General features: G+C 34.4%; 1 long non-coding RNA gene and 1 pseudogene across 1 annotated transcript; both read right to left on the bottom strand.

Annotated features, from left to right (window-relative positions):
* Positions 1-1,201: 1,201 nt before the first annotated feature.
* On the bottom strand, positions 1,202-2,255 carry LOC127128942 (uncharacterized). The gene is made up of 2 exons (XR_007806096.1): positions 2,079-2,255; positions 1,202-2,002 (listed from the first exon to the last, which is right to left on the bottom strand). It is a non-coding gene; the product is annotated as an uncharacterized LOC127128942 (long non-coding RNA).
* Positions 2,256-16,276: 14,021 nt separating this feature from the next.
* Positions 16,277-18,765, bottom strand: LOC127129820 (MATH domain and coiled-coil domain-containing protein At3g58360-like; annotated as a pseudogene).
* Between the last annotated feature and the right edge of the window lie 252 nt (positions 18,766-19,017).

Below are 19,017 nucleotides of genomic sequence, written 5' to 3'. Positions count from 1 at the left end.
TCATCAACAAATTTCATAACTTCATCACCTCTTCTCCAACTTGAATTAGACAAGGAAAATATGGATTCAAGTTAGCAATGCTAGTTATTATTGTTCTTTTTGTTGTTGTTATTGTTGTTGTTCTTGTTATTATTCTTGTTTTTCTTGTTGTTACTCTTATTGTTGTTCTTGTTGTTGCTCTTATTGTTGTTATTATTGTTGTTGTTATTGTTCTTCTTCTTCTTCTTCTTCTTCTTCTTCTTCTTCTTGTGTTACTGTTGTTGTTCTTGTTATTCTTGTTTTTGTTCTTGTTGTTCTTGTTGTTGCTGCTGTTGTTGTTCTATTACTGCTGTTGTGGTTCAACTGCTGCATTTTTTTAGTTTATTAAAAGACATACAACAACAGATGTTTAAAGTAACCATTGTGGTAGGTAGCACACTACTTGACTTAGAATCACGGTCGCACGACTGTGGTGGAAAACATCATACATAAAATAACACCTTACCTCATAACGGTTGGTCCAGTATGGTGGTATCCCTTTTTCAATAATTGTGATAAGTGTTTTTTTGTAGCAGTGAACACTACGCCAAACAAGACCTTAGACAGCGCTTTTTTTAGCCTTAGACAGCGCTTTAAAGCGCTGTCTAAACCTCCGCTGCTAAAGGTTTAGACAGCGCTTTTTGAAATCTTAAAAGCGCTGTCTAAGGCCCCCCCCTTAGACAGCGCTTTGTCCTAAAGCGCTGTCTAAGCCCCCCCTATTTTAATTTTTTTAGGTATACCTTAGACAGCGCTTTAGGCAAAAGCGCTGTCTAAGGGGGGGGGGGGGGGGGCTTAGACAGCGCTTTTCAAAAAGCGCTGTCTAAGCCCCCCCTATTTTAATTTTTTTAGGTATACCTTAGACAGCGCTTTAGGCAAAAGCGCTGTCTAAGGGGGGGGGGGGGCTTAGACAGCGCTTTTCATAAAGCGCTGTCTAAGCCCCCCCCCCCTTAGACAGCGCTTTTGCCTAAAGCGCTTTCTAAGGCCCCCCTTAGACAGCGCTTTTTCCAAAAGCGCTGTCTAATGTATACGAAATTTTTGTAGCTTTTGTTTTAAACCACATTTTTTCCAGGTTTATAAACCAGAATTTCTACCTGTTTTCAACCAGATTTTGACAGACAGTTATCACATTTTATACATGCCATTTTGGCCTTTTTTCTACCAATTTTTGGCTAACAAATATATATATACCAATTCAAACCAATTTTGCCTTAAATGTATCAAAATATATACAAATTTATGTACACATTTACAAGTCATTACATATACTACAAATTTATGTACACATTTACAAGTCATTACATATACTACAAATATACTACAAAATTACACAAATTTATGAAAAAACTTTGAGCTCTATCATGAATTGACACCACTCCTCTTTGATTTCGTCCACTTGATCCTTTGTATAAAATGCACACTTGAATTCCTCAAAGTACTACATAATAATATAACATATTTTGAATTAATTCCAACTATTTAATTATATGAGATATGTGTAAATATAAAAATAACTCATAAGTTAGAAATACATACATCGGTGGGAATCACTAATCGGCCCAAAGCAAGAGTATCCCGCATAAACCTCAACACGAAATACCCGCAATCTATTTGATTACGTTGTTGAGGACACTACATGAAAAAAAAATATGGATTATAAATCCTAAGTTTTATCAAGTGTCATCACTAATATAATAAAAAATGTGGTAATTAAAAATATACCGCCACTTTAATCCATGTAATGCGGTTGGCGCCCCTCCTTGAGGTTTGGATATCTCGTTGGGCCCGAAAAGCTTGTAGGATGCTAATAAAATAAAAATGAAGCAATTAGAACAATTCACATAAACTAAGAAAAATTTTGAACATTCTCACTTACGTGTCAATTAGGAACTTCATATCCGGGTATGTTGTCCAATCATTTCCTAACGAGTCAAGATAATACACAATTTCTCGGATAGGATTGATTGCGAGCAACAACCAATGTCCACTGTAATGATTAGGCAAATGTTAGATGGTAACTTGGAAAATAATTATATTAGATGAATTTAGAATGAAATGCTAACCCGGTATTAAACGGTATAAAAAACAACTTCTCCGCATCTTTATTGTCATTGAGGATCCGAAGAACGTACTCCGTCACGGTATCCGGTCTATTTAAGATTAAACCTAAGTTGATGCTCGCGGGTGCTAAGAATCCGAATGACTCGTCCAAATCATTGGGGCGCATCATTTTGTCATACAAAAACCTAATATAAAAACATCATTAACACCTCTTTTGAAACATAAAGTAAACCGGATTAACATAAAGTAAACATCATTAACATAAGTTGTTTAATTAATAAAACAAAGTAGACCGGATTTACCTAATATATGTATTGACAACGTTGACGCCGATTTCTTCATGACCAAAAACTTGCATGAAGTCTTCATTACCAATCATTTGGTCGTGAGCAAAGCCGAAAATCCCTTCCTCCATATGTATAGTCCGAACACCTCCGGTCGGTATATCGGTCATCTCTATAAATGTCCTGAGGCACGACCTATACTTGGTGGTAGGTTTTTTCCTAGCTACGGTCTTCTTAGCACCAGAACTTTTTACCCGTGCGGAGGCGTTCCTAACCTCCTTTATTTGTTGTGCGGAGGCATTGCTAACCTCATTTTCTTGAACCTACATGTCATATAAATAGTTAGATCAAATTAAGAATGTAACAACTTCCATGAATATATGTCATATAATTGTATATTACCTCTTTTCTTGATTTGGATTTTGTGGGAGTCTATTTAACATAATCAAGGAAAATATGTAAGTAAAATTTTAAGCATAAATTTTAAACTTTGAATATACACATTAAAGTTAACATAAGTTTTAAGCATATACCTCATATCCTACGCATATGAGGTTTGTCGGCCATGCAACAAACGAACCTACTGCTTCGTGCACCGTTGTTGCATCCGAATCATCGCTAGGATATGGTAATGCTGCATTCGGGTCAACTGCAATATCAACTGATACCTTCAAACATCCAGCAGGGAGCTCTCTAGTGTGGAGTAATACTCCGCTAACGTTATGCACTTTTCCCTTGCCAACCATCTGATAGTATGGTGACGACAAATACAGCTGACAATGGGAAATGCCCTAAAACCAATAATAACAAGAAATCGTTAATGTGTATATATGTCAAATACATAATTTAAGCAAATAGTTCAATTTAAGACAATTATATGTAATTACCTCTGGAATGTTCGACAAATACAGCTTCTTCAACAATGTATCGTTCAACAATACAACCCTCTGGTCGACTTCGGGATTTCACGTACCCTTTTAATATTTTCATATACCGTTCAGCAGGGTACATCCATCTCATATAAGCTGGTCCACACAACTGTGTCTCTTTCACAAGATGAACAACTAAATGAACCATTATGTCAAAAAAAGACGGAGGAAAATACATTTCAAGCTCACACAAGGTAATTACAATCTCTTTTTGTAGTGTTGGTAAGATCTCGGGATCGATCACCTTACTACAAATTGACCTAAAGAAAAAACACAATTTAGTTATGGCACTTCTTACTTTTTCTGGCAAAATAGAACGTATACCTATCGGTAGAAAATGTTCCATTATAACATGGCAATCATGTGTCTTCAAATTCTTCAACTTGAGGTCTTTCATAGAAACAAGTCTTCTGATATCAGATGAGTATCCTTCTGGAACCTTAACTTCACTCAGAGACTTACACAATTTTTTTTTCTCCTTTCTAGATAAAGTAAAAGCAGCAGGTGGTAGATATGTTCGTCTTCCTTTCTTCACGGGTGCTAATTCAGTTCTCATTCCCATTTTTAACATGTCCTCCCTTGCTTTAAGGCCATCCTTAGACTTGCCTTTTATATTGAGTAATGTACCGATAACACTTTCAAATACGTTTTTTTCAATATGCATAACATCGAGAAAATGTCTCACGTACAAAGACTTCCAATATGGCAATTCAAAAAATATCGACCTTTTCTTCCACCCACCTTTCACAATCTTATGTGCAAAAGGCTTGCCAAACTCAGTACGCACATCTTTCACCTTTTCAAAAACTTGTTCACCTGACAATGCGGGTGGAGCTCTACGATGTTCGGTGTCTCCATTGAATGCTTTTCTCCACCCACGGTAGTGATGTTTAGAATGTAAGAATCTACGATGACCGAGAAACACATTCTTCTGGCAAAGTTCCAATCGAATCGTATCGGTTCCGTCTTCACAAACAGGACACGCACGTTGACCTTTAATGCTATACCCAGATAGATTCCCGTATGCTGGAAAATCATTAATTGTGCCAAACAACATCGCCCTCAAATTGAAACTTTCTTTCCTATATCCATCATAAACCTCCACACCGTTCTCCCACAAAATCTTTAAATCTTCGATCAGAGGTGTCAAGTATACGTCTATGTCATTCCCTGGTTGTTTAGGCCCAGAGATTAACATAGATAACATCATGTACTTACGCTTCATACATAGCGACGGAGGTAGGTTATAAATCATAAGAATCACAGGCCATGTGGTATGTGAGATACTTTGAAGACCATGTGGGTTCATTCCATCAGTAGATAATGCCAATCGAAGGTTTCTTGCTTCTGATCCAAACTCAGGATAATCATTATCAATCTTCGACCACTGTGGTGAATCAGCCGGATGCCGATACATTCCATCAATAATTCTTTCATCTGCATGCCAAGTAAGATGTCTTGCATCGGTTTCACTACGAAACATGCGCCTAAATCTCGGAATTATCGGAAAATACCATAAGACTTTTGCGGGAGATAATCTTTTCTTATATCGAGACAAACCGCATTTAGGGCACTCAGTTAACATTGCATATTCGTTACGAAACAAAATGCAATCGTTAGGACAAGCATGTATCTTATCATAGCTCATGCCAATAGAGCACAACATTTTTTTTGCCTCATAGGTTCGATTAGGAAGAACATTATCATCCGGTAGCATTTCTCTCATAAGGGCCAACAACTCTGTGAAACTTTTATCCGACCATCCATTACCCGCCTTTAAGTTGTACAACTTTAATACCGCAGAAAGTCTTGAGAATTTAGTGCAACCTTTGTACAACGGTTTCTCAGCATCGCTTACCATCCTCTCAAACATTTCAGGACAATCATGAAGATCTTCTTCCAGTGCTTCTACAATCTCTTCAACTCGATCACAATCGTATGTTTCCGTGTCTTTGTCGTATGAAGCATAGGTCGTACTACTTTTTCCACTCGATTCAACATTCTCGTTAATTTTCTCACCATGAAATATCCAACACTGATAACTTTGATCAATTCCATGCCTCAGCAAATGCGATTTCAATCCATGTGCGTCAACCTTACCAATATAACAACAACGCAAGCAAGGACAATGCATTCGTCTGGGGTTTTCAGCGTGTTGAACAGCATACTTAACGAATTCCAAAACCCCACTCTCGTACTCTTTGGTCATTCGATCGGCACAGATCCATGTTTTATCCATGGTTTTCCTACTTTAGAATGAAAGTGAGATGAACAACACTTTCACAGTTAAAAAGAAAAAAAACTACCTATTCAAATGCAAGAAAACATCACCTCTTCAACAAAAAATCAAAATTGGACATGGGGTTGCATATTCTTGCTTGGACATTGTTTATCATGGGCCGGTTGGATAGTTTTTCAGGTATAATTATCAATAATCATACACCGGGAAATACCTAAAGTTTAAACCCTAAACATTTTCAATTATCAATTTTATAACAAGAATTGTAAATTTTTGTGCAGGATCCTGTTGTGAAAAAGTATCCAGCTAAACTCACAATGACTTCATTCACATGTTTCTTTGGATTGATCCAATTCTTGATCATAGCAGCCTTTACAGAAAATGATTTTGAAAAGTGGAAGATACAATCAATAGAAGAGCTTTCTACCATCCTATATGCTGTAATAATCCTCACTTTAATTCTCAAATATTTGATTTAGACTCTATATCCAATAAATAAGTACTTAAGGCATAAGCACTTATTATACTCTATGCAAATAAATAAGCTGAAAACAACTTATGGACATGTTATAACTTATAAGTTGTTTCCATAAGTTCTTTAAAAAGTCTCACAAGTGCGCATGCAAATAAATAAACTGCCTGCAAAAACTTTAAACCTAAGGAGGCTCCAAACAATTTAGAAATTGAACATGGTACTCATAGAATCACCCTAGCTCAGAAAAAACACACAAACACAAGAAAAACAATAAAAACGAAAAAGAAGTATCTTGAAACAGGGCAGCCATATGCTAACACCAACCCATACACATACGTTCAGCCATGGATCTAATTGCACACATACAAGGCTATAATAAACAACAACGGGTCCATTCAAGCAGAGCAATTAACATAGGCAAAACATACAACTGCAACAAGTATAAAAGAAAGAAACTATTGCAGTAACAAATCCAAGAACACTCCAACATTCTAACTTCATTCTATGACAGAAATCCCACTGAGTTCATTAATTTTTCTTATTGTAATTGACAATGGAAGAAGAGGAAGTGCATTAGAGCAGAACGTACCGTATTCAAGTGTCTCCTTGCGCTGCAACCTTTGATTGTTTGGGTGACGGCGGAGGTTCGGAGGTGAGAGGCGAGTGCGGCGGGTGACGGCGGAGGGACCCTTGAAGGCAGAAACTAGGGTTTTCGGAAGTTGAAGGAAAATAGGGTGATATGCGTGATGTCGTGTTTTGGAGAAGAAGGTTATGGCTGTTGGAGACTGAGGAGAAGAAGGTTACGACTGCGTGAGTGAAGAAGAGGGAAAACAAATGAACAGAAAACGAAAGCGCTAAGGTCTGAAATTTTATTTTTATTAGACCTTAGAAAGCGCTTTTGTGGAAAGCGCTTTCTAAGGTATGCCTTAGACAGCGCTTTCCAAAAGCGCTTTCTAAACCCCACCTTAGACAGCGCTTTTGTTTTTTAATTTTTTTTTTAATTTAAAGACTTTAGACAGCGCTTTATCAAAAGCGCTGTCTAAGGTCTATATTAAAAAGCGCTTCCTAAAAGCGCTGTCTAAGGGGGGGTCTTAGACAGCGCTTTTAAAAAGCGCTGTCTAAGACCCCCCCTTAGACAGCGCTTTTAGTATTTTCTTGGAACATTTTCAGCGCTTTATTTTAATTTTAACTTTAGACAGCGCTTTCTGTTAAAAGCGCTGTCTAAGATGCGCTGTTAAAAGCGCTTTTTGGCGTAGTGGAAGAGATCAAACAAGCCATTTTCGAGATGGCCCCAGGAAATCTCCCGGTCCCGACGGTTTCCCCACAGAAATTTTCCAAAATTCTTGCGAGATTGTTGGAGGCAGAGTGTGTAGATACATAAATCTTTTACGACAACATTCAGAGAAGCTTACCGAGGTTAATCAAACTGATATTTATCTTATTCCCAAAACTAATCAACCGGAGTTCATCATTCAAGTTCGTCCTATAGCAATCTATAATGTTATATATAAAAGTATGAGTTGTATTTTTGTGAATAGAATGAAAGGCCTCGTGAACGACATTATAACTTCGAATCAGAATGGTTTCATCCTTTAAATAAATATCTATGATAATATTGTGGTTACTTGAGAGCTTCTTCGTAGTATGAACCGGTTAAAGGGTAAAAATAGTTTCTTTGCGATAAAGGTGGACTTAGATAAAGCTTATGATTGTGAAAGTTAGAACTTTGTGGAGAATGTGCTTATGGAGTTAGTCTTACATCGAAAGTTGAGACATATCCTCATACGAGCTATCTCTACTGTCCAAATGCGTGTTAACTGGAATGGGAATAAGGGTGACTACTTCAAATCTAAGAAAGGGCTAAGATAAGGTGACCCTGTCTCTCCCTATCTCTTCATTTTGTCTATGGATAAATTATCGCATTTGATTATGGATGCGGTGGAGAATAAAAATTGGATAGGTCTGAAATTCGGTAGACAATGCCCTATTGTTTCTCACCTCATGTTTGCGGATGATCTATTGCTTTTCATCCAAGCAACTGAAAGACAAATCACTAGCATCATGTAAGTTTTGAATATGTTTTGTGCTGCTTCTGGTCAACAAGTCAGTAAGGAGAAAACTAGAATCATGCTCTCTAAAAACACTCCTTTGTGTACTAGAAGAAGAATAACTTCCATTTCTGACTTCAAAAAAGTTAAGGAACTGAGAATGTACCTTGGGGTGCCTCTGACAGGTAAGAGTCTGACGCAAAACACTATCAACACTTGGTGGATAAAGTGAAAATTAGGTTGAGTCATTGGAAACGTAATTAATTATCCTTTATTAGGCGTGTCACTCTTGCTAAATTTGTCATAGAAGCTCTCCCAACTTACACATGATGAGAAATATGGTGCCTAAAGAATGCTTGAAGAAGATCCGAAGGATGCAAAGGGATTTTACTTGGAGCCGCAGTAGTGAGACTAATAAGATTCATACCATTAGATGGTATGACATTTGCAAACCAAATAATTTTAGTGGATTGGGCTTAAGACATCTTAGCTGAATGAATGAGGCATGCATAAACAAGATGAGTTGGAAGCTTAAGTATGGTGACAAGGCTTTCTGGGGTCAAATATTGAAGAACAAATACAAAAAGAATATGGTTGCAAGGCATAAGATGGAAGTTAAAAAGTGTGACTCCAGCGTGTGGAAAAATATTGCTAAAAATCGGTCTACTCTTGATAACCTTACTTTGTGGGAAATAGGGGATGGGAAAAGAAAAAATGCTTGGGATAACCTTACTCTTGATAAGCTTATAGAGGTTCTTTTTAACAATGCCTATATCCAAGATATCACCATGCTTAATAAGTTAGTTGATACTCAAAGAGATTGGAATTAGAGCTTTCTTAAGTCTCAGGTTCCTACTGATATTGTTTAGAAGATTCATGTTATAGAGCCTCCACTAAGGGATAACAACCAACAAGACATTTGCATTTGGAGTTGAACTACAAATGGAGAATTCTCTACTGCTAGTTCCTATCAGAATATTACTCAACCTATTAAGGACACGAAGAATTATCAATTCTCTCTTCTTAAATATATTGTTGTTTTCTAATTCTAAGTAATGTTTTTTACATGTGCACAATTTAAAGTATCATAAAATATTGTTGATAAAGCTGAATGGTAAGAGATTATGTTTTAGAAGAAGTATCTCACTCTTGAAATCTTATAATTTTTATTTTCCCTTCTTATGCTTTTTGTTAAGATACATTTTTTTTAGCAAATAGCTTATATATTTTAGTAAATATATTGTTCATTGATGCGTATTTTCTTTTATTTCTATTTTTATTGTTATTTGTTAATTATTAATTATGTTTATTTTGTAGGTACATAAATATACTTTTTTTGTAGAAGTTGAAATATAAGAGACCGCAAGTTGAAAGAAGTATAATGTCCACTTTTTATTTTTTATTCTGAATTATTTCTTTATTATTTTCAATTAAAAATAATTGTAAAATTTATTTTTAGTAAATATATTATTCATTGATGCATTTTGTTCTATTTCTATTTATTAGTTATGTTTTATTTGTAGGTACATAAATATACTTCTTTAGAAGTTGGAAGGTAAGAAATCGCAGGTTGGCAGAACTATTTATATTTCTATTGTTATTTATTAATTATTGATGTTTTATTTGTAGGTATATAAATATACTTTTTTAGGAGTTAGAATATAAGAGCCCACGAGTTTGAAGAAGTATTAACGTCTTTAAGTCTAATGGTTTGTATTCTCTCTTCTAAAAAAAATTTCTTTCTAATTCTCAGTATGTCTTCAAATGTATGATTTTTATTCTCTCTTCCTAAATTTATTGTTGGTTTCTAACTCTTAATTATGTTTTTTACAAATACATCATTTTTAGATACCATAAAATATTATTGAAGAAATTGAGTTATAGAAAATGGCGGTTTAGAAGAAGTATCTCAATCTTTAAAACCTATATCATTTTTATTTTTTCTTCTTATATTTATTTTGTAGGTGCATTTTTTTTTAACTAGCTTATATATTTTTTAAACTAGAGTCCACTAATTTGTGTAGTGGTGAATTTCTCTATCAGTTTATGGTTTTTATTTTTGATTATTAAAAAAAATATATATTTTTATTTCCTCTAACTCAATATTTGTTATTTTTCTTTTGTAAGGACATACTTTGAAGCATCACATAATAATATTAAAGGGTGGATTATAATAACTATTGTTCTCGTTAAATTTATGGATTTTATTTTTCTTTCTAACTTTAGTGTTGTTTATAAATTTTGTTAAGAATATTTGTATATAAATTAGTCCAATATTGACAATAACATGTAATTAGCTATAATCTTTCTATACATAGTACAATCTCCGTAGTGTTTTTTAGATAAATGATTTATTCAAATGTTTTTCACTCTTTGATACTTCAATATGGTATCCAGAACTTGTTGAGATTCAATTATTTGTCGTGTTTTACCCAATTGTCCATTGTCTTCCGATGAGAATTTTTTTTTTGTGACTCATTCCCTGTCATCGCCATACCATTATTTTTCGACCACAATCCATACTACCGCCAATAGCGTCACTGCTCATGACGTCCTTCTGACGAAATACCTATACCGTAGAAATCGCCTCTTTCAGATCGACGACTCCTCAAAATCTCACAGTCGTCCACCTTCCCACGTACCTTTTCTCCTTCGTGCGTGGACCTCACGCGCCACCGCTCTGACAACGTTTGACAACGCGTCTGGCAGCCCATCTCGTTGCGATTTCCATCGTCAACATCACCGTCTTGCCCTCTTTCCAGATCTGTACTCAATTTTTCGTTTCAAGACATCAACTCTCATTGGAGGAACCAATTCTACCACATTTACTAAGATTTCGCTTATCCCGTGTGAAAGACTATTGGGACATCCATTGAATCATCTATGCTTGCCTCCCACTATCATGGTTGTGGTGGATGAAACAGATGATGCGGTGGCTAACGCCATAGTATTTGTTATAACTACAATCATTATGGCCATATTGAAGCTGAATGTCGTACAAAGGCAAGAGAGCAACAACGACAACCTATGATTTATGTTGTCGCTCAACCAACTATCACCAAAGAAGTTATTATTCCAATCGCTGATTATAATGAGTTCCTTTAGTTCAAAGCAGTTCACCAACCATCATCTTCTGCCAATGTTGCTCAGTTTGATAATCCTGTAGACTCTGTCTCTACATCTTTCTCCCCTGGTCCGTGGATCCTTGACTCTGGTGCCTATGATCATATGACTGGTAATAAGTTCCTTTTATCTCACTCCTTTTATTCTGATTCTTTGCCTTCTAAAATAAAAGTTCAAGGCCTTGGTCAGACACATCCACTTCCAAACTTGTCTTTAGATTTTGTGTTATATATTCCTGGTTTTCCATTCAATATAATATCCGTTAAAAAGGTCACTCGTATTCTTGATTGTTCAATTTTGTTTATTGATAAATATGTTTATGTCTAGGATCAACATATAGGATGGACGATTGGAACATGGAGTGAGTATGGAGTATTATATCATTTATCATCAACGGTGTCATGTGTTTTTATTGCCTCTCAAAGCCTTCCATATCAATATTTAGGTCACCATAGACTTAATAAAATGCGTCTTTTAGTTCCTGATTTTTCTAAGCTTTCGTCATTTAAGTATCAGTCATGTCAATTAGGAAAAGATACTCGTCACACCTATTGTCATCGAGTAAATAAAAGTGTTGCGTTACCTTTTGCTTTAGTTCATTATGATATTTGGGGTCCTAGTCGTGTCAAGTCAACTTTAGGATATTATTACTTCGTAATCTTCATCGATAATTTTTCATGATGTACTTGGTTATTTTTGATGAAAAACTGTTCAAATGTATTCCATATATTCCAAGAATTTTATGCCAAAATTAAAAATCATTTTGACATTTCCAATAAAACTTCACGCACTGATGATTCTCGGGAATATATGCCATCCCAGTTTCAATCTTTTTTAGCATCACATGGGATTATTCACCAATCATCATGTGCTCGTACACCATAACAAAATGGTGTCGTTGAACGAAAAAATTTCCATTTAGTTGAAACTGCACGAACTCTTTTAACTTCACCACAATGTCCCTTCTCATTTTTTGGGTGATGCTCTTCATACAACTTGTCACCTTATTAACTAAATGCCTTAATTGATCATTCAGGATCAAATTCCATACTTTATCTTGAACCCACAATATAATCTCTACCTCATTCCTCTCCACGTCTTTGGTTGTATATGCTTTGTTCATGACCTCAGTCCAGGTAAAGACAAACTTTATGCCAAAGCTCTCAAATGTATCTTTATAGGCTACACACGTATACAAAAAGGATATCGTTGTTTTTGTCCCCAACTTCAACGATACATTTTTTCCTCCGATGTCACATTCTTTGAAACCTCACCATTTTCTCTACCTCTGTGTTACCTGATGAGAATGGTACTTTAGATGCTCGAGATATCCCTTCCATCATTCCTACACTAGTTACACCTTCATTGCCAACAACTAACACCCCATCCATCAGAGGTTATATATGATATTGAACCAATAACACCATCTTCTGCGCCAACTTCTCTTCTAATTACGTCACCTACACTTGACCTTCCAATAGAATTACGGAAAGGTATTCAATCTCATCATCCTAATCCTGAATATGCTTGTATTTTAATTGTGACCCTTTTTCTTCTTCCTATGTCTCTGCTTTGAATTTTGTATCTATTCCTAAGTCTACAAGTGAAGCTATGACTGATCCCAATGGGCGGTAGGAGATGGTGGAAGAAGTGGTTACATTACATTCAAATAACACTTAGGGCATTGTTACTTTAACTTCGGACAAAACTATATTAGGATGTCGATGAGTTTATACAGTGAAGGTTAGACCAAATGGTCAGGCTAATCGTTTCAAATCCCGTTTGGTAGCCAAAGGATATACATAAATATTTGGTCTTGATTATAGTGAAACTTTTTCTCCGGTGGGCCAAGATAAGTTCAATACGCCTTTTTCTTACAATGGGTGATATTCATCATTGGTTGTTTTATCAGATGGACATTAAAAATGTCTTTTTCCACAAAGAGTTGAAGAAGGGAGTTTATATGGATTAGCCTTCATGTTTTACTATTCCTGAAAATTCTAAACTTGTTTATCGGCTTCTTCGTTCTCTTTATGGGCTGAAACAACCCCCATGTGCTTGGTTTGGTCGCTTCAGCTCTGCCTTGATACAGTTCGATATGATTAGATGTGAAGCAGATCACTTTATTTTCTTCCTTCATTCCTTCACTGGTCAACACATCTTTCTTGTGGTCTATGTTGGTGACATTGTTATCATTGGAGCCAATACTGAGGGTATTCAGTGACTCAAAACTCATCTTTTGAAAAACTTTCAAACAAAAGATTTGGATTCACTTAGATACTTCTTAGGTATCAAAGTTCCCCATTACTCATCCGACATTGCAATCAACCATTGCAAGTATACCTTAGACATTCTCAATGAAATTGGTATGCTTGATTGTTGTCCTGTTGATACTCTTATGGATCCCAACATCAAGCTAGCTGAAATTTCGACGCCAAGGTTGGATTAAGTATGATGGGAAAAAGAAATATTTTGAAGATGTTTTGACTTCGACAAGAAGTATTTTGGGAGATCTTAGTCGAAAAGGTTCTTTGTATAAGAGGGAAATGCTGGTTTTAGGACTTAGAAGGATTTACGAGTTTAGAGTGCAACTTCGACGGAAGCAATACTGAGGTTGCGTTCGACGAGAGATTTTAAATTTTGAATAAGGATGATAAATATCTTTTGTCCTTATCCATTTATCTAAAATGACGCGTGTAAAACTATGGCAAAGTGAAGGCATGCAAGCGAAATGTGTCATTTTTTGGAGAAAAGACCGTTAATAGCGGTTATTTTCGACTTAGTATAAATATGGGTCTTAGTGTATAGGATTTCCGTGTGTTCAATCATTGTACAAATACTCACAAATTACTCTAAGTATCTAAGTATGTTTGAGAAACAAGTTCGTTGATAATGTACGTATGAATCACCATATTTTCATTTCAATTGAAGTCATTTGCAATTTATCAATTATTTTTTCTTATTGCAATTTACTTTGAAGTTCTTTATTGCAACTCCTTTACAAATTCTGCATTTACTTTTAAACTATAAACAACATTCTCAAATTATGGACATTGTCGAAGTGTTCATAGACTTTCAAATATAATTTAACAAGAGCACATGTCTTAGGATTCACTGGTTGATCTTGTAAAGTAAGCCATTTTTGGAGACCAGAGTCTGTTTACCAATTTTCACGGTAAACAGGGTCAAGGGGAGCCATTGAAATACCCGAGAAGATATCGACGACTTGTGGGAAGACTCAACTATCTTACAGTCACAAGACCAAATATTACATTTGCGGTGAGCATTGTGAGCCAATTTTTGGACACTCCTTGTGATAGTCATTGGGATGCAGTCATTCAAATTCTTAGATATATAAAGATTGCACCAAGAAAAGAACTATTATATAAAGATAAAGGTGGTGCTAAAATAATTTGTTATTCAGATGCAGACCGGGTCGGGTCACCGTCGGATAGGAGATCTACATCCGGATATTGTGTTATGATTGAAGGTAATATAATCTTAGAACTTAGGATAAGAGATCTTCAAAACACAAAAATCATATGCAATAATCAAGCATCATTCCACGTTGCATCTAATTCAATTTTTCATGAACGAGTCAAGCACATAGAAATAAACAGTCATTATGTAACAGACTATGTACTATCAGGAGAAATCACCACAAATTTCATAAAATCCGAAGATCAATTAGCTGATATGTTTAGAAAGTCTCTTAGGCATTCTCGAATAGATTACATTTGTAACAAAGTTGACTCATATGACATATAAGATCCAGCTTGATTGCATGTGTTAAGAATATTTGTATATAAAATAGTTTCATATTTAATTAATTGTAATATATATATCAGCTAATTTATTATAATATATATATATATATATATATATATATATATATATATATATATATATATATATATATATATATCACTCTTTTATATTTTAATAAAAATTTTGGTTATGTTTTTTTTCAAGTATTGTTTACCTAACTTTATTGTCGTTTTCTATTTTTTAATTTATGTTTTTCGGTGCATAAAATGAAACATCACAGAATAATGTTAAGGAAGTTGAGTTGTAGGAGAGAGGGGGTTAGAAGAAATATATTAATTTCTAAATAAAAAGATTATATATTTTGTTCGTAACTTTATTGTTGTTTCTTATTTCTTAATTATATATTTTTTTTCGATAGATGTATACTTTGAAACATCATAAAATGATGTTGAAGAAGTTGAATTGTATGAGTGTATTTATTTTCTAACTTTAGTGTTGTTTTTGAGTTTTTGGTGTTTTTAGGTAGAGTTTAATTGAAATATACTGATAGTGTAAAACTATCAGTTAATCACAATCATTAATTATTGAAAGAAATTTAACTTTTTCAATAAACACATGTAAAGTAACCCAAATGGATGATTGTGATGTATTGACAGTGTAAAAAATTTTACACCAATAATACATAACAATTAATCTCAGATAGATATTGTCTTCCTAAATTTATTGTCGTCTTCTATTTCTTAATTATGGTTTTTAAGTGTATACTACGAAGCGTCACAAAGAGTGGGTTAGAAGTATATTAATTTCTAAATTAAAAAATTATACTTTTTGTTGTTAATTTTATTGTTGTTTCCGATTTATTAATTATATATTTCTTCTTCAATAGATGTATACTTTGAAACATCACAAAATAATGTTGAAGAAGATGCATTATAGAAGAGTATTTATTTTCTATTTTAAATATTAATTTGACATAAGTGATTTATTTCATCGCACAAATATACATCTAATTTTTAAAATTATTTTAAAATTGTAATAATTATCAGTAATATTTAGTATGTACAACTTTCTAATATACAAAGTTGAAAAGGAGGTTATATTAGAAAACCAAGACCTAGGTAGTTGAATTCTCAAGTTCATTTTATAGGTTACAATCGTTACATATGAAATATGAAACTTCTAAAGCTAAAAAAACTTCATAAGGGTTGAGCACCCTTGTGCTCTTTTCTAATATTACTTTTGTCTATAAAAAAAAAAGTTTATGTCTTTTAATCAAGTAGGAAAACACGCTTTCAACTAAAGATTAAACATTGAAAATCTCGAAATCTACTTCTTTAAAGCCCACGTCCTAATTGAGACTCCAAATCTATTTCTTTAAAGCCTTTTGATTTCAACAAGTATCTTTCCATCTTAAGATTTACCTCAGCAGCTCCCAACTTTCCCTTTACCCTCTCTGTTTCAAGCACAAGTGCAACCACACTCTTCTTCAACTTCTCAACCTCCAAAACTCATTCCACATAACTTTTCATTCCTAAAACATATTGAACATGAGGCTCTATACAATTAAGATCAAATATATATTTCTCAACTTCATCCCATAAAACTTGAAGATCCTTACAAGCTTCTTCATTCATATCTTTCACTTTTTTAGTCTTAAGGAAATAAATAACTCTCCTTAATGCTGCAAACGCCAAATCAGTAAACTTGTGACTTTTCTTTGGCTCAGACTCAATAAGTAAAGTATTATGAGAATATTTTTCCTCTAGTTTTTCTATACTAGTAAAATCCAGAAATTCTTCAATTGAAGGTGAGAATAACTCTACATTATGTTTAGTGCAAACGGTTAAATTATCTTCTTGATTCATTTGATTCTCATGTGTAACCTTAAGAACTGAAACCTCGGCACCAACAATACAAACATCCTTCACAATAAACCCTTTGTTAGGATCATGAAGCAGAGATAAACTCATGAAAGAATGAAAACCCCAGTTCTTCTGACTTGCATTGATCTCATGGTTAGTTTCTGAAGAATTGATATATGAAAAGTCAATAAAATAAAACTATAGAGTAATGATGTGTTTACTAAATTTGACATTTCTGCTCCATCCATCATACATATTGGTTGTTTGCATAGCCTCCAAATATATTGATAATTGGTAATCTACATCATACCCTTTTAGAAACACAAGAATCCTCCTAAATAAAAACAAATTAAATAAAAATATGCAAATATAATGAATAAGAGTGAGATCTAAACACACAAATCAGATCTAAACACACATAAAAAAGAAAATACATATCCAATCAATTCAAAGTGGTTGGAACGAATATATTAAAATACCAAGGATACCCTTAAGCACGAAAGGATCGGAGTAAAGCTCCTTGGTTTTCAAGCGAGAGAAGTTTTCAATCCTCCATGTGAATTTCTCAAATATTCCAACCTTTGTTTCTTGACGCTCTATTTCTACAAAGTTAGAATTAACAAAAACACAAAGTATAAGTTAAAAACTTAATACAAAAATTTAGTTCATGGTTTACACTATAATTAAAGACACTGTGTATCCATTCAGACATAAGAACAAGATGAATATAAATAAATAAAATCGATAATGTTAATGTGTTAACGTAAGAAAAGAATAATGGAGAAAGAAAGTAAAAAATGATGAAGGAGAAGAAGAATTAAAGTTATGCAGAATTTCTCTCTGCCCACAAACCGTAGAAAACTTTTTATTTACTTTGCAACTGTAAAATACTGTGAATACAATGTGATGAATGTTCTATTCACAAAGGTTACTCACTATATTTATAGATTTAGTTTAGCTTGGACCCCAAGCATAATCCCAAAACTATAAAAGTCTAAAATAGCTAACACTACTAAAATAGACTTAAGTCAAAACCCTGTGTGAAGCAACATACTTCGACACACTAACACAACTCAACACCCTAGGTGGTTCGACACTTTCTTGCTTATGTCGAGCAATCTGGTTCGACACAAGGAGTTACAATTCAACACACCACCTAATTCATTGTGCCTAAGCTATCTACATTCATCATAGCTCTTAGTCTTTTGAACACTTCGACATGAACTCCCTTCGTCATGATGTATGCAATCTGATTCTCAGTTCTGCAGTGTTCCACATTCATCTTCCCATCTTCTACCTGCTCTTAAAGATAATGGAACCTCATTTCGATGTGCTTGCTTCGACCATGTGTTATCGGATTCTTCGCCAGATTGATAGCTGACATGCTGTCGATCTTCATTGTAATTGCTCCATGACTCTTGTCATACCCCAAAATTCACTCTACCTTTCATAAAGTTCATCTAGGTCACTAAATTTAATCATATTCATAGCCTTATGGACATTTCATTTCATCTCCATAATCATGGTCCGATACAAGAGGACGGGTATCTTAGATTCCAGGCTTTGTGCTTGTACCTAGTGGAAAATGGGATTTCTCTGTAGCTAAAGGTAGCTCAAACAATCAAACCCTAATTGGAGGTATCTCTTGGAACTTGTGTATGTACGTCAACTTTGGAGATTCAACTGTGACTTCTTGGCGAAGCAAAACCTTAATCTGGGGATCCTCACTTAATGATGTTTCCACAAACCCTAACCTCATTTGGTTCTTCATCACCCATTGTGCTTGATTTTGCTTGGTCAAACTTCATCTTACAACCTTATTCTTTGGCCATTCATGTTGCCTCCTTTGGTTTTGACCCCACAAATTTCATTTTATCATCGCCTCATGTTCATAACTTGCTCAGGCGTTTGGTGTTCATGTTTAAAGCCATTTCAAACCATTGCAAACCTTGAAAAGTCATAACCTTTGATCGTCTCAATTACACTTCATGAACGAAATTCATTTCAAATATTAAATCCAATTCAAAAACCAATCCAATTTCATTCAAATGGTCAATTACATTCATTACAGTGATTCATTACACGAGAAAATACAAAAAGAATGGAACTTTGACCAAGTGTTGACTTTGGTCAATGGTTGACTTTTTGGTCAAATTTGACCAAAGTCAACCCAAACCACAATTTCAAACCAAAACCATATTTCTATTCATCAT

Source organism: Lathyrus oleraceus, chromosome 3, assembly GCF_024323335.1.
Source record: "Lathyrus oleraceus cultivar Zhongwan6 chromosome 3, CAAS_Psat_ZW6_1.0, whole genome shotgun sequence".
Lineage (NCBI taxonomy): Eukaryota > Viridiplantae > Streptophyta > Magnoliopsida > Fabales > Fabaceae > Lathyrus > Lathyrus oleraceus.
This window is presented reverse-complemented; position numbering and strand designations above follow the sequence as displayed.